This window comes from Lycium barbarum, chromosome 7 (assembly GCF_019175385.1).
Source record: "Lycium barbarum isolate Lr01 chromosome 7, ASM1917538v2, whole genome shotgun sequence".
In the NCBI taxonomy this organism is placed as follows: domain Eukaryota; kingdom Viridiplantae; phylum Streptophyta; class Magnoliopsida; order Solanales; family Solanaceae; genus Lycium; species Lycium barbarum.
The window spans coordinates 53597728-53613317 of NC_083343.1; positions in this window are offsets into that span (position 1 = coordinate 53597728).

Here is a 15590-nt window from a genome sequence, read left to right on the forward strand (position 1 = left end):
ATAGCTGCACATTCTATTCCTTTATATACCTTTCAAGGGCCGAAATTTTCTAACATCGTCGCTAAGCTTAATCATTCTTTCTCTTATTTCACATTCCTTGTCATAGCCACTATTTCTTCAGACCTACTTGTTGAAATTAGTTCTCGAGCCTCACACACTCCCCTTCTGTCACGACCCGACTAGGTGGCCGCGACGAGCACCCGGTGCTACCCCACCCGGGCACCCCCTTATCGTACATAACATATCATCTAGGTGAACCATAAGTCAATTCGTGCTTTTCTTATCGTTAATCATATTGATCCCATTAGACGACCATCATCATTTAACATATCATAGGCATCTATGCCACATCATAAGTACAAGGCCGACGTGGCTAACAAAAGATATACAAAACATGGGCCGACATGGCCGAACATCTCTACCCACATACACATGACTACGAGCCTCTAAGAGTATGACATATCGTATGAGCGGGACAGGACCCCGATATGCCCATAATTATATACACAAAATAATAAGTACCCAAAAGCTATGGCTCCGAAAGAAATGGAGCTCTGCTATGCAATCTCTGAATAAGCAGCTATGGATCAAGTCTGTCTCCCTGTGCACCTGCGGGCATGACGCAGCGTCCACAAACAAAAGGACGTCAGTACGAAGAATGTACTGAGTATGTAAAGCATGATCAACATCAATATAGAAGCATAATGGATATCATATGAAAATAGCATAGGAGGGGAGACAGTAATATCATCATCATCATGTCGCTTACTTGCACACATCGTCGTTCGTATCCCATAATAATACTCGTACCATACTTGTGCTCATATTCGTATCCTTATACATAGTCTTATCACATTCATATTCATATTATATACGTAGTCATTTCATGTACATAGCATACCCGACCTTATAGGATCGGTGTTTTATATATATACTTGGCCAAGCAAGGCTCAAGATCATGCATACCTGGCCCTACCAAGGCATCAGGGTTATCCGTACCATCTGCAGAGGTGTGCACGCGTTTCGTAATCGTATGCATACTTCATACATATTCATATACATATATTCTACCCGGCGTTATAAGCTCGGGGTTCATTATAGCCCTTCATTGGCACATATAAGTATAATAGCCCATAGGCACCTTTTGCATCATTTTTGATATCGTTATCATTAATATTCTCATCGTTATCGTTACATCTACATTATGGACTTACTCGTCATACGAGGAACATAGTATAATCATAGTATATATCAAGGGTCGTGAGCTTATGAGCTCGGAATGTCAACCATGTGATGACAACATACTCATCTGGAGGAATTAGGAATTTGGCCAAGAACCATGCCTTATGAAAGAAGGATTAGCCTTACATACCTTTCCGTCGAACTATTCTACACTTGCACATTCCTTTCCAATGCTAGCGTTTATACCTTCATTAGTATCATAACAATGGCCATTAGTCATTCACATTATCCACATTATCTAGATTCCTCAATTTGCCTCTAATTTTCCCACATTCATGGTCATAACACCCATCTTCGTCCATTCGTCTAAAGTGTTTAGTTCATGATCTTAATACCATTTATAACACATTCATATGACAACACAACAACATTCATAACTCAATTCAAACTATTTCCCAAAATGTCATTATTCGTCATTCATGACCTAGTTGACCACATTTTCTACAATCCATGTATTTTAATTCTCCAATACCTTAAACATCTTGTAAAAATCATGAAATCTTACCTTAGAAGTTGTAGGAACAAGCTTTGGTTGATAATACTCTTCTTTGAGGAAAACCCTAGTTTTTCTCCATTTGGATTTCTTGACTTGGATGATCCTTGATGATTCCCTTATCCTTGATTCACTTGTCTTAATGTTATTGATGGCTTATAATCCTTGAAAACTCATATAATAAATGTAGAGAGAAGTTTTAGAGAGAAGTGGTGTAATGTTGTAATGAAATAAAATAAGTCTTGATCCTCATATTTAATGAATTGGAAAATCTGTGCTGGGTGAACAGTGGTCGTCCATGGAGGTTTACGGTCCGTATTCCACTTTACGGACCGTCCCTCATGGTCGTCTTTAAGCTTAAGCAGGACCAGAGACTTTGGCCTGCATGCATGGTGATTTACGACCATGGTTTACGGGCCGTAAACCACTTTACGGTCCGTCCACCAGGTCGTATTTAGCCATTTCCTCGGCTGGCAGAAAGTTGAAGTTGGACATGCCAGTTTACGACTTCAAGTTTACGGACCGTATTGCACTTTACGGTCCGTATTTTGCACTATACGACCACTGGGCAGAAAGCTAAAGCTTTTGCATGGCAGTTTACGACTGCCAGTTTACGGATCGTGTTGCACTTTACGGTCCGTATTTTGCAATATACGACCACTGGGCAGTTTTGCCAACTTTCAATTTTTCTCATTTCTCGACTCTTCATTCTAATCATCCACATACCTTCACATACATTTCCCATGAAACATTATACACTCGCACTCCTCGCACACATCATTAGTTCATTTACTTGCGTACCAACGGGAAATTTTCCGAGGTGTAACATTCTACCCCCCTTAGGAACATTCGTCCTCGAATGTTAAAGGCTTGGGGAATTCCATAAAAATTTTACCAGAGCTTCCTCTGTAATGTGGCACTACCACCCTGTCACAGCAACCCACAATAACAATGCCTCACAGGGCTACAATACGACAGCACTAGAAATTTGGCCACACACGACCTGAATGTATAAAAGGGAAAACATGCATACCTTATGATTTTGACGTCTCATCTTGGACTTCTTCCAAGGGCTGAAATAAATGTGGGTATTTGGATCGCATATTCTCTTCTGCTTCCCATGTCATTTCATCTCGATTGTCATTTCTCCACAGAACTTTAATTGAGGCCACTTCTTTGTTTCTAAGCCTCCGTACTTGCCTATCTAATATGACAATGGGTATTTCATCATAAGTTAACTTTTCTGTCACTTCTTTGTTTCTAAGCCTCCGTACTTGCCTATCTAATATGGCAATGGGTATTTCATCATAAGTTAACTTTTCTGTCACTGGGACGATCCTCGTAGGATCTCCAACACACTTCCGAAGCATCGAGACATGAAATACAGGATGGACTGACTCCAAATGTGGAGTTAGATCTAGCTCATAGGCCACTTTGCCTATTTTGCGTATAATCTCATAGGGTCCGATATACCGGGGACTGAGCTTCCCCTTTTTGCCAAATCTCATAACGCCTTTCATTGGCGATACTTTCAAGAATACCCAATCCTTAACTTGGAACTCTAAGTCCCTTCGACGATTATCTGCATATGACTTCTCTATTGCTTGCTGGACCAAATCTGGCCCTATCAACTTGACTTCTCCGGTTTCAAACCACCCAATTGGGGATCTACTCTTTAGCCCATATAGAGCTTCATACGGTGCCATTTGAATGCTAGAATGGTAACTGTTATTGTAAGCAAACTCAATGAGTGGCAAATGGTCATCCCAATTTCCTCCAAAATCTATCATACATGCCCGTAACATATCTTCGAGAGTCTGAATAGTACGTTCAGCTTGCCCATCAGTCTGGGGGTGATATGCCGTGCTAAGGCGCACTTGGGTCCCTAGACCCTCTTGGAACGATCTCCAAAACTTGGCTGTAAACTGAGTTCCTCTATCGGAGATAATAGATACTGGAACACAGTGGAGTCTCACTATCTCTTTAAGATAAAGCTTTGCGTAATCTTCAGCCACATAGGTCGTCCTGATCGGTAAGAAATGAGCTGATTTAGTGAGTCTATCCACGATCACCCATATGGAATCATACTTACGTCGAGAACGGGGTAGCCATGTAATGAAATCCATATTAATCACTTCCCACTTCCAAGTTGGGATTTCTATAGCTTGCAATAAGCCACCCGGCTTTTGGTGTTCTATCTTCACTTGTTGGCAATTAGGACACTGAGCTACGAATTCCGCTACGTCTTTCTTCATCCCATTCCAGCAATATATAGTCTTAAGATCATGATACATTTTCGTCGCTCCGGGGTGAACGGAGTAACGGGAACAATGAGCTTCTCTCAAAATCTGATGGCGTAGACCTTCCATATCGGGAACACATAACCTGCCTCGACATCGGAGAACGCTGTTTTCCGAAATGTCAAATGATGACCCCTCCTTCTGAGGGAGTGTATCTCTGTACTGCATTAGCATGGGATCCTCATATGGTCGCTCTTTTACTTCCGCTACTAACGATGAAACTGCTGAATTCTGATTAGTAGCTCCGCTGCTACCTGAGTCCACCACTCGGACTCCGGGGTGAACGGAGTAACGGGAACAATGAGCTTCTCTCAAAATCTAATGGCGTAGACCTTCCATATCAGGAACACATAACCTGCCTCGACATCGGAGAACTCCGTCTTCCGAAATGTCAAATGATGACCCCTCCTTCTGAGGGAGTGTATCTCTGTACTACATTAGCATGGGATCCTCATATTGTCGCTCTTTTACTTCCGCTACTAACGATGAAACTGCTGAATTCTGATTAGTAGCTCCGCTGCTACCTGAGTCCACCACTCGGACTCCTAGGCTAGCTAACTGCTGAAGATCACGGGCCATCTCTTTCTTTTCTGGTCGTACCTCACTTAGACTTCCCATCGACTAACGGCTAAGAGCATCAGCCACAACATTTGCCTTTCCGGGGTGGTACAGGATTTCGACATCATAGTCTTTTAGCAACTCTAGCCATCGTCGTTGCCGCAAATTCAACTCTTTCTGCTTGAAGATGTACTGGAGACTCTTATGATCTGTAAAAATATCCATGTGGACACCATATAAGTAATGTCTCCATATCTTTAAAGCGTGGAACACCGCGGCCAATTCTAAGTCATGGGTAGGATAATTCTGCTCATGTTTCCGTAATTGTCTAGAAGCGTACGCAATCACCTTACAATTTTGCATCAATACACAGCCTAGCCCGACGCTTGAAGCATCACAATAAATAACATATCCTTCCAATCCCTCTGGAAGTGTCAAGACTGGGGCTGATGTCAGTCGATCATTCAACTCTTGGAAACTACGCTCGCAAGCATCTGTCCATTGAAACTTAGCTGACTTCTGAGTCAACTTGGTGAGCGGTGCAGAAATAGAAGAGAAACCCTCAACAAATCTTCTGTAATAACCGGCTAAGCCCAAAAAGCTACGAACCTCCGTAGGGGTCGTGGGCCTTGGCAAAGTCTTCACTGCCTCAATCTTTCGGCTATCCACTCAAATACCGTCAGCTGCAACAATGTGGCCCAGAAATGCCACTGAGTTCATCCAAAACTCGCATTTGGAAAACTTCGCGAATAACTCTGGAGCTCGAAGAACTCCAAGGACAATTCGCAAATGATCCACATGCTCTGCCTTGGATCTAGAATACACTAGGATGTCATCGATGAATACAATCACGAATCGATCCAGAAAAGGCCTGAATACATTGTTCATTAAGTCCATAAACACTGCCGGTGCATTAGTTAGCCCAAACGACATTACTCGGAACTCGAAATGGCCATATCTTGTTCTGAAAGCTGTCTTAGGGATATCTTTCTCCCTAACTCTTACTTGGTGATACCCGGACCTCAAATCAATCTTTGAAAACCATTTGGCACCTTGCAATTGATCAAATAAATCATCAATCCTCGGGAGGGGATACTTGTTCTTAATCGTCACTTTATTCAATTGCCGATAATCAATGCACATTCTCAAGGAGCCATCCTTCTTCCGGACGAACAATACGGGTGCTCCCCACGGGGAAGAACTAGGCCTAATGAAGCATTTTTCAAGCAAGTCTTTTAATTTCTCCTTCAACTCTTTCAACTCTGCGGGTGCCATCCTATAGGGAGGAATAGATATGGGATTAGTGTCTGGCAACACGTCAATAGCAAAATCAACCTCCCGCTCGGGAGGAAGGCCTGGAAGCTCTTCCGGGAACACATCCGGAAATTCATTCACTACCGGAACTGACTGAAGAGTCGGCGACTCAGCTTCTACATCTTGAACTCGAACTTGGTGATAAATGCACCCTTTCGTGATCATTTTCCTGCCTTTAGATAGGAAATAAACCTATCTTTTGGTGATGCCTCATTCCCTTTCCATTCTAAGACTGGTTCTCCCGGAAACTGGAAACGAACCATCTTTATTCGGCAATCAACATTGGCATAACAAGAAGCCAACCAATCCATGCCCATAATAACGTCAAAATCTACCATTTCTAGCTCATGCAAATCAATCATGGTACGACGATCACAAATCACAATCACACAATTCCTATATACTCGGCTAGCTATTACCGATTCACCCACGGGTGTAGACACCTCGAAAGTTTTGATAGACTCTGGCTCAATTATAAATCGACCCGCAATATATGGAGTAACATATGATAATGTGGAGCCCGGATCAATCAAAGCATATACATCATGAGAGAATACCGATAATATACCTGTGACCACGTCAGGAGAAGACTCAAGATCTTGGTGTCCAGCTAAAGCATAAATACGGTGCTGAGAACCGCTAGTACTGGGAGCTCTCCCTCTGCCTCTACCATGGCCAGCTGGCGCATGTGAACCTGGCCCCGCAGGGCGTACAGATGTCGAAGATCCGGCTACCGACCCTGATGGCTGGGTCCCACCTCTACCATGTACTGAGGGGCAATCACGCATAATATGGCCTGGCCGACCACATGAATAGCAATCATCTGAACCAAATCGGCATCGACCCCAATGCATCTTCCCACACTGGGAACATGGTGGTACGGGTGGCCTTGACTGGCCCAAATCACCTCTGAACTGAGGTCCTGTATAACTTGGACTCGGCCCTGAACGAGCAGATCTATCAAGGCCCTGGCCTGAAAACTGTGGAGGTGGACTGGTCATAGAATAGCCTGAATGGCTGGGAAGCTGCTGTCTGTGTCCACCCCTGGACTCGCTCCTCGAACCTGAAGGTCTAGCTCTCTTGCTATGTCCCCTATCTTGCTCACGTTCAGTTCTCCACTGCTGTAGGTGTTCCTCTAATTCCTGAGCATGTGCCTGAATGCGTGAAATATCCATGCCATCCTGAAGGGACGCAGTCAAGCATTTATCCCTCAAGTGTGGCCCTAGGCCTTTCACAAACCGGTGCACCCGATCGCCCATATTCGCTACCATGGCCGAAGCATACCTAGCCAAGGAATTAAAGCAGAGACTATACTCTGTAGCACTCATGTTACCTTGCCTCAAATTCAAGAATTTATCGGCCCTAGCTCGCCGAACTTCTGGAGGCATGTAGTGACGGAGAAAAGCATCGACAAACTCTTGCCATACCGGCGGAGGTGCATTGGCTCCCCGCAAAGCCATCCATACTGTATACCACTGGATCGAGATATCTCTCAATCTATAGGACGCTAGCTCTACCGACTCAGTGGCTGAAGTATGTATCAACCGGAGCGTCCTTAGCATACCATCAATAAAGTCCTGGGGATCCTCCTCCGGTTTCGACCCAAAGAATTCCGGGGGTTTCAAAGCAATGAAGCCACGGGGCCTTGCACTAACAGCCCTGTCACTTTGCCCTGCGTTTGGCCTCTGAGTCTGGGCCGCAACCAACTGGGTCAACAAATTAATGGCCTCTCTCACGTCTTGGCCCGAAGCATTCGGCGGAGGAGCTGGAGCTGGGGCTGAGGCTCCCACGTGCTCCTCAGTAATAGGCATTGTCTGGGAGGGCTGAGATTGAGCCGCACTCTGGGACTCATCTTCCTCTACTACCGGTGGCGGTGCTCTTTCAGCCCGCTTCTCTGCCACCGTCTTGGCCTTTTGGGCTGCTGTAACCTTTTTCTTTTTAGGCATCTCTGAAAAACACACACACGATTTAGGAACAAGAATTTCTTACATCATAGCTCTATCGCACGATTCTTATGAAGAAAGAAGGTCATATATTCCTAAAATGTCCGCTATGCCCATAATTATATACACAAAAGAATAAGTACCCAAAAGCTACGGCTCCGAAAGAAATGGAGCTCTGCTATGCAATCTCTGAATAAGCAGCTACGGATCAAGTCTGTCTCCCTGTGCACCTGCGGGCATGACGCATCGTCCACAAATAAAAGGACGTCAGTACGAAGAATGTACTGAGTATGTAAAGCATGATCAACATCAATATAGAAGAATAATGGATATCATATGAAAATAGCATAGGAGAGGAGACAGTAATATCATCATCATCATGTCGCTTACTTGCACACATCGTCGTTCGTATCCCATAATAATACTCGTACCATACTTGTGCTCATATTCGTATACATGTCCTTATTTGTATCCTTATACATAGTCTTATCACATTCATATTCATATTATATACGTAGTCATTTCATATACATAGCATTTACATAGCATACCCGACCTTATAGGATCGGTGTTTTATATATATACTTGGCCAAGCAAGGCTCAAGATCATGCATACCTGGCCCTACCAAGGCATCAGGGTTATCCGTACCATCTGCAGAGGTGTGCGCGCGTTTCGTAATCGTATACATACTTCATACATATTCATATACATATATTCTACCCGGCGTTATAAGCTCGGGGTTCATTATAGCCCTTCATAGGCACATATAAGTATAATAGCCCATAGGCACCTTTTGCATCATTTTTGATATCGTTATCATTACTATTCTCATCGTTATCGTTACATCTACATTATGGACTTACTCGTCATACGAGGAACATAGTATAATCATAGTATATATCAAGGGTCGTGAGCTTATGAGCTCGGAATGTCAACCATGTGAAGACAACATACTCATATGGAGGAATTAGGAATTTGGCCAAGAACCATGCCTTATGAAAGAAGGGTTAGCCTTACATACCGTTCCGTCGAACTATTCTACACTTGCACGTTCCTTTCCAATGCTAGCGTTTATACCTTCATTAGTATCATAACAATGGCCATTAGTCATTCACATTATCCACATTATCTAGATTCCTCAATTTGCCTCTAATTTACCCACATTCATGGTCATAACACCCATCTTTGTCCATTCGTCTAAAGTGTTTAGTTCATGATCTTAATACCATTTATAAGACATTCATATCACAACACAACAACATTCATAACTCAATTCAAACTATTTCCCAAAATGTCACTATTCATCATTCATGACCTAGTTGACCACATTTTCTACAATCCATGTATTTTAATTCTCCAATACCTTAAACATCTTGTAAAAATCATGAAATCTTACCTTAGAAGTTGTAGGAACAAGCTTTGGTTGATAATACTCTTCTTTGAGCAAAACCCTAGTTTTTCTCCATTTGGATTTCTTGACTTGGATGATCCTTGATGATTCCCTTATCCTTGATTCACTTGTCTTAATGTTATTGATGGCTTATAATCCTTGAAAACTCATATAATAAATGTAGAGAGAAGTTTTAGAGAGAAGTGGTGTAATGTTGTAATGAAATAAAATAAGTCTTGATCCTCATATTTAATGAATTGGAAAATCTGTGCTGGGTGAACAGTGGTCGTCCATGGAGGTTTACGGTCCGTATTCCACTTTACGGACCGTCCCTCGTGGTCGTCTTTAAGCTTAAGCAGGACCAGAGACTTTGGCCTGCCTTCATGGTGATTTACGACCATGGTTTATGGGCCGTAAACCACTTTACGGTCCGTCCACCAGGTCGTATTTAGCCATTTCCTCGGCTGGCAGAAAGTTGAAGTTGGACATGCCAGTTTACGACTTCAAGTTTACGGACCGTATTGCACTTTACGGTCCATATTTTGCACTATACGACCACTGGGAAGAAAGCTGAAGCTTTTGCATGGCAGTTTTCGACTGCCAGTTTACGGACCGTATTGCACTTTACGGTCCGTATTTTGCAATATACGACCACTGGGCAGTTTTGCCAACTTTCAATTTTTCTCATTTCTGGACTTTTCATTCTAATCGTCCACATCCCTTCACATTCATTTCCCATGAAACATTATACACTCGCACTCCTCGCACACATCATTAGTTCATTTACTTTCGTACCAACGGGAAATTTTTCGAGGTGTAACACCTTCTGTTCTATATTACCACACTTTATCTTTTTCACGTACCTACCTTTGAATTTTTATCCAAATAGTCTCGTGCTCTGCCGGTTGTTCCTCTCGGGGACTTCACTCACTGAGGTTTCTTACCTTTCACCTTCTTTCGACATTTTAATCCCTTTACTTACCATCTACTCACTTTTTTTCTTTTCCAACCATCGTTACTTTAGGACTTTCCAATCCTAACTTGTAGGAGAAACAACATCAGCTTACCTTGTAACATTAGTGCCATTCATTTTTGTTGTCACTTGAACTTCGATACCCTTGCTCGGTTGATGTCTTCCATACCGTAACACCAATTGCTGGGACACACATGCCCATCGATAAAGTCACATGTGGAATATCATACGCATTCATAAATGGGTATATATATATATATATATATATATATATATATAATTACTACCATCTCGCCCACAAAATACTTCCAAACGCTATTCAAGCTTATCCTAATTCCAGAGCTGTGATGCACTCTCTATCTCTTCACCGATCTAGTCTGCCTCGTCCTACGCGACCTCTTATGGTCTCCAACCATCCCGTATACTCTGATTTTCCTTAGGCTATTCTAGTTTTTCATTTGCCTCTTATGTCTGGATATATAGAATTTCTTGCACACTTCCCAGGGGGTCACCCATCCTAAGATTTCTCCCGTCTTAGCACGCTTAACCTCGAAACTCTGATGGAATTCGGTGTGTTAGTGCTGATATAATTGTATCCACCTCATCGCATGACCTTCATTACATGATCTGGAGCAAGTGGAAGCCTTATAGATTCCGAGACAACCTCGTAACACGTCTTTCTCCTTTACAATTACTATTTTACCCCTTTTCAATCCTCAATATTCACTTATGTGTATAACTACTTTTCGTCCTGGAGTTCCAGGTTCCTGACAGTAGGGAGCACACCTTCGTCGCCATTACTTATAAGTACTCGGGTATCAGCCTATTCGGATTTCCACTCACCATCCTTACATAATAGTCTATAGCAAAACTGATTGTCAACTTTCTCTGAATCCTACAACAGACTTTGCTCCTATTATACCTCGAATGTCATTCATCTTAATCCTTCGGACTACTAGTCGTCTTTCTCACAAACATTTTTCATGCCCTGCCCAAATCCGTAGTTCTTCTAGAATATCACATCCCACTTATTGTTTATTTACGATATTTACTTTCCACGCTTCCTTCCTGTTAAGCGTACCTAACTAAGTGACCTGATTTTGAAAGATTTCTGGCAGAGTCTTCTTTTCAATTCTTTCAAATTCATAAACTACACCAACAATCTACACATTAGCAATTTCATTCTTATATTCATAAGAAACCATACTAATATCACATTAACTTCATCCATAATCCACAAACGATTACAACTTCATTTCAAACCATTAAATCCTCATTTTACATCATAGAATCTACCACAACAACAATGAAAATACTAAGTAAAATTTAATTCATTCCTTCTACACAAAATAGCCCACTCACGGCTACAACATCAACACACCTTGTTTCAAGAATTTCATTCATTTCTACACCCAACAACATGCATAAATCATCCATAACATATAAAAGAGGATTAAACCTTACCTTTTCCACTTAGTCCTTCAATTTGGCTAAAGTTGTGCCTTGCAAGAATGAATGGTTTTATTGCTCCAACAACCACTCCATGTTGATTAGGGCCTTCAAATTAGTTGGAATACTAGAAGAAAATATTTTTTTGGATCAAAATTGAAGGCTCCAATTTTCCTTGGTTATGGCCGAATGGCCTTGCCTCTTGCTCCTCTCAAAGCTTCTTGAAATTTCCAAGTATAAAAGATGAATAAATGTGTTCCATAAGTCATCTTTTGACTTATTTATTTAACCTCCATGTGGGCCTAAGCCCACTCCCTATTGGACGGCCCACTTGGCCCCTTTTGTGCAAGACTATTATTTTTTTTTTGTATTTTTGTCTTGCAATTCATAAAAAAATATTTTCCAAATTTCGAATTTGCCCTTAGCTTTCCTCAACATTACCATGAACCATCTTGTGAAATTTCCTTTTTGCCCTTAGCCTTTCTCAATATTTCCATGCCAATAATATTCATAAATAATATTCATAAACAACTTTTGTATTAAACAAGATCAAGATATAGCCTTGCCCTTAACTTCTCACAATTATCTTGAATTATCCGAACGTACAAAATGCGGGCTATAACATGGTGCTGCCAAAGTGGCACCGGACACAAGAAAAGCTCCAAGTTTCACACTTTCCACCCAAATTTCCGACTACCTCCGAGGCCACCTGCTGACAGACCAAATATTCTGACATACATAAAAACACGCTACGTACACACTCGTGGCCTGAAAACTCCTAACGGAGGTCTCGTTAACTGAATCAACCCCCGATACCTCAATTCCAATTTCCCAACCCAAGTCTCGAAATGCACCCGAGTGCATTGGGACCCAAACCAAATATGCACACAAGTTCTAACAGACCATCCGTACCTCTCGGAATTGATGAATTTTTTAAAAAGGTATGCTTACCCAAAAGTCAACTTTGAGTCAATTAGAGCCCAATTTTCCCAAAAAGTCACCCAAATCAATCCGGAACACCTCGAGAAATGTGTCAATGGTCCCCTTGGTTCACAAGTGAGCTAACAAGCTCGGGGAGAGGTCAAAGGTGCTGAAAAGACTGTAACGACCAAGCGGGTCAGTACATTAACTTGGTCAACGAGACCCCCGTTGAGAAATCTAAGGCCGCGGGTGAGTTTGTAGGGTGTTTTTATGTGAGTTTGTAGGTTTTCTTTGAATCATGAGGCCTCGGGTGATAGTAGAATTCCGGGTTGAGACTTGTGGAGTTGTGGGAGATTCTGGTGTCTGGTGAATCTCCATAGTGACACCAAGACCGAGGAAGCGGTACACCGCTATAGCGGACTGCAGACCACTTTAGTGGTTGATAGGGAATTAAGTACCTTAAATCCTTTGTAAAACCCTATCACTCCTCATTCATTATCGTTGGTTCTAGAGTTAATTTGGGGGCAAAATAAGAGATTCCAAGGGAATTCTTCATTGGGGAAAGTTCATATAGCCCTATTCTTCTTTTATGATTCAAAATCCACCTTAGAAACTCTCTAATTCATGCTAGAGTCTTCCAATAACATTAGGATTAAAATGGGTTCTTGGGGTTTCTTTCTTGAATGAACTTTTGATTATCAAACCTTGATTTATTGATGGAATATGCTTGTACTATTATGGAATTTATGGGTAATAGCTATATAAGCATGAGTTCTAGATTATTAGTAATTAATTTATGAAATTGAGAGTCAGGATTCATACCCAAAATTGGGGGTTTCTCTTTAAATACGATTTTAGCTTAATATTGAGTTGTTTTAGAAATTGACTAGTGGGTTTGATCCCTTAGACTCGAATTGCATGTTTCGCTTTTAAATTTCCCAATTTACCCTTGGTGGCCCAGTTCCCAAATCTCATAGGCTTAAGTTGACCAAATTGAAAGCCTGGCAATATGGGCACCATGTTTCATGATTTCTAATCTAGATTACGCTATAAATAGACCTTGAGTATTTTGAGGCATTGAGGAAGGGCAAGGTGCTCGCGTGATTTGTTTTGGATTCCTGTTCGGCACTCCAAGTAGGTTATGGCTTACCTTTTGGTTGGACTTTAGTTATCGACTCGTATGTAGTATTAGGGAATTGTTTGAGAAATCATGTGAACCATCTGGTATGATGTTTGGGATGAAATTCTTGGGTTGGTATTGTTGTGTGACTTCTGTGTTCGGGCTCGTGGCCTGTAGAATCCTTAAGTTATGCTTATTTTTTCTTATGTGAATTGGTGGTTACTTTGTATTATAGGAGATTGGTTGGAAGAAACGGATGCATGTGATACTTGTACTATGATGGTAGTCCTTATATGAATTGATTGGATTCCATGTTATTTATTATTATCTCATTGCATGACACACTTTCTCATATCCATGATATATTTGTCTTGATCTTGATATTGAGAAATGGTGATGGCGGAGGTAAGTATGATTCATGCGACATTACTATATTTGCGTAGCCATCTATTTGTTGTGTGATACGGAGTGGTTAGCATTGATACTTGATGGAGGAGTCATTCTAGGCTGTGTGATACGGAATGACGGTACATAGACTTAACGGTCCCCCATGGGTCATGACTGTCGAGAGGTGGACATCGTCTCCCCGGAGCATGTGTGTATCATTTTGTTGCATTCCATTTGCATACATATTTTATGTTCTTATTGTCATTTGGATTGATATTGATCTTTGGTGATACTTGAGTCGTTGGGTGACAATTTGAATATGTTTGGATTCGTGATTTGCTTGAGACATCGTTGGGTGCCTGATTGTACTACTTGGACTTGTTGACTTGTATCTGTCTGTGAGCATGATTATCTTTCCATTTGTCACGACCCAATTTCACTAAGTAGTGCGGGCACCTACCTTTCCCACCTCGATAGGCAAACCCTTAACCCGACATTCACAAGTGATAGAAAATAGCGGAAGAAGGTAAAATAAAATGATAGAAAATAGCGGAAGAAGGTAAAATAATGTAAGTCCCACAATATAATATAAATAAGTGCTGAAGTAAATGAAATCCACCCTAGTATCTAGTCTAGTCATACAAGAGCATCTAAATCCAAATACTACAAGTCTGAATAATAATACATAAATGGTCTCAAAATCATGTCTCAGAATGAAAAGAAAGACATAAATAATAGGAAGAGTCTTCGGGAAGTGAACGTCCTCATGCTTACCCTAAAGAGACTTGAATCAGCAATCCTCGAATATTAGCCATGAGGGGTAGAAGTGGATCCAACCTGGTACTCTGCATTCATAAAAGAATGCAGCAAGTACAGGTTAGTACAAACAACAAATACTGCTAGGTATCATAGGCCGGCTAAGACTAGCTAACGTATATAAAGACAACAGGGCACAACTTCAAGAACAACACAACTTAAAGAACAACTTAAGCTATTAACGTAATATTCCTTCATAGTGGCCAGGTGGACCGTTTTGAAGACTACGGGCCTTAAGAAAGCCAGAAAGAAAAAACCATTATAGGAACTACAACTAAGAAAGGATAATAATAAGGAGAATTACTTAACTAAGGTAGTCTCCATAAGGCTTTTTTTTTTGGTATACCGCTCCGCGAGCAAGGAGTGCCATGCACAAGCGGAGCAAAAAGAAAGCAAGGGGAATTCTTCTCTTTTTTGGGGAGAAAATAAAAGTCACGAAAATTGATCCATATGATCATAAAGAAAGGCTTGCCTATACGTCTTTCTAGCGTATGCGCGGTTCCTTTCGATTGGAGCCTGTCGCTACCTGGATCAATCAGCCTATTCTAGTTCGCCTTGTGTCATCCGATTTTAGGGAATTCATTGGATCATGAAGTTGCTTCACACCTGGCCATATCGAGGGAATGAAAATGAACTTGTCACTTAAAAAAATAGAAAATCAAGATAAACACGTAAAATAACAA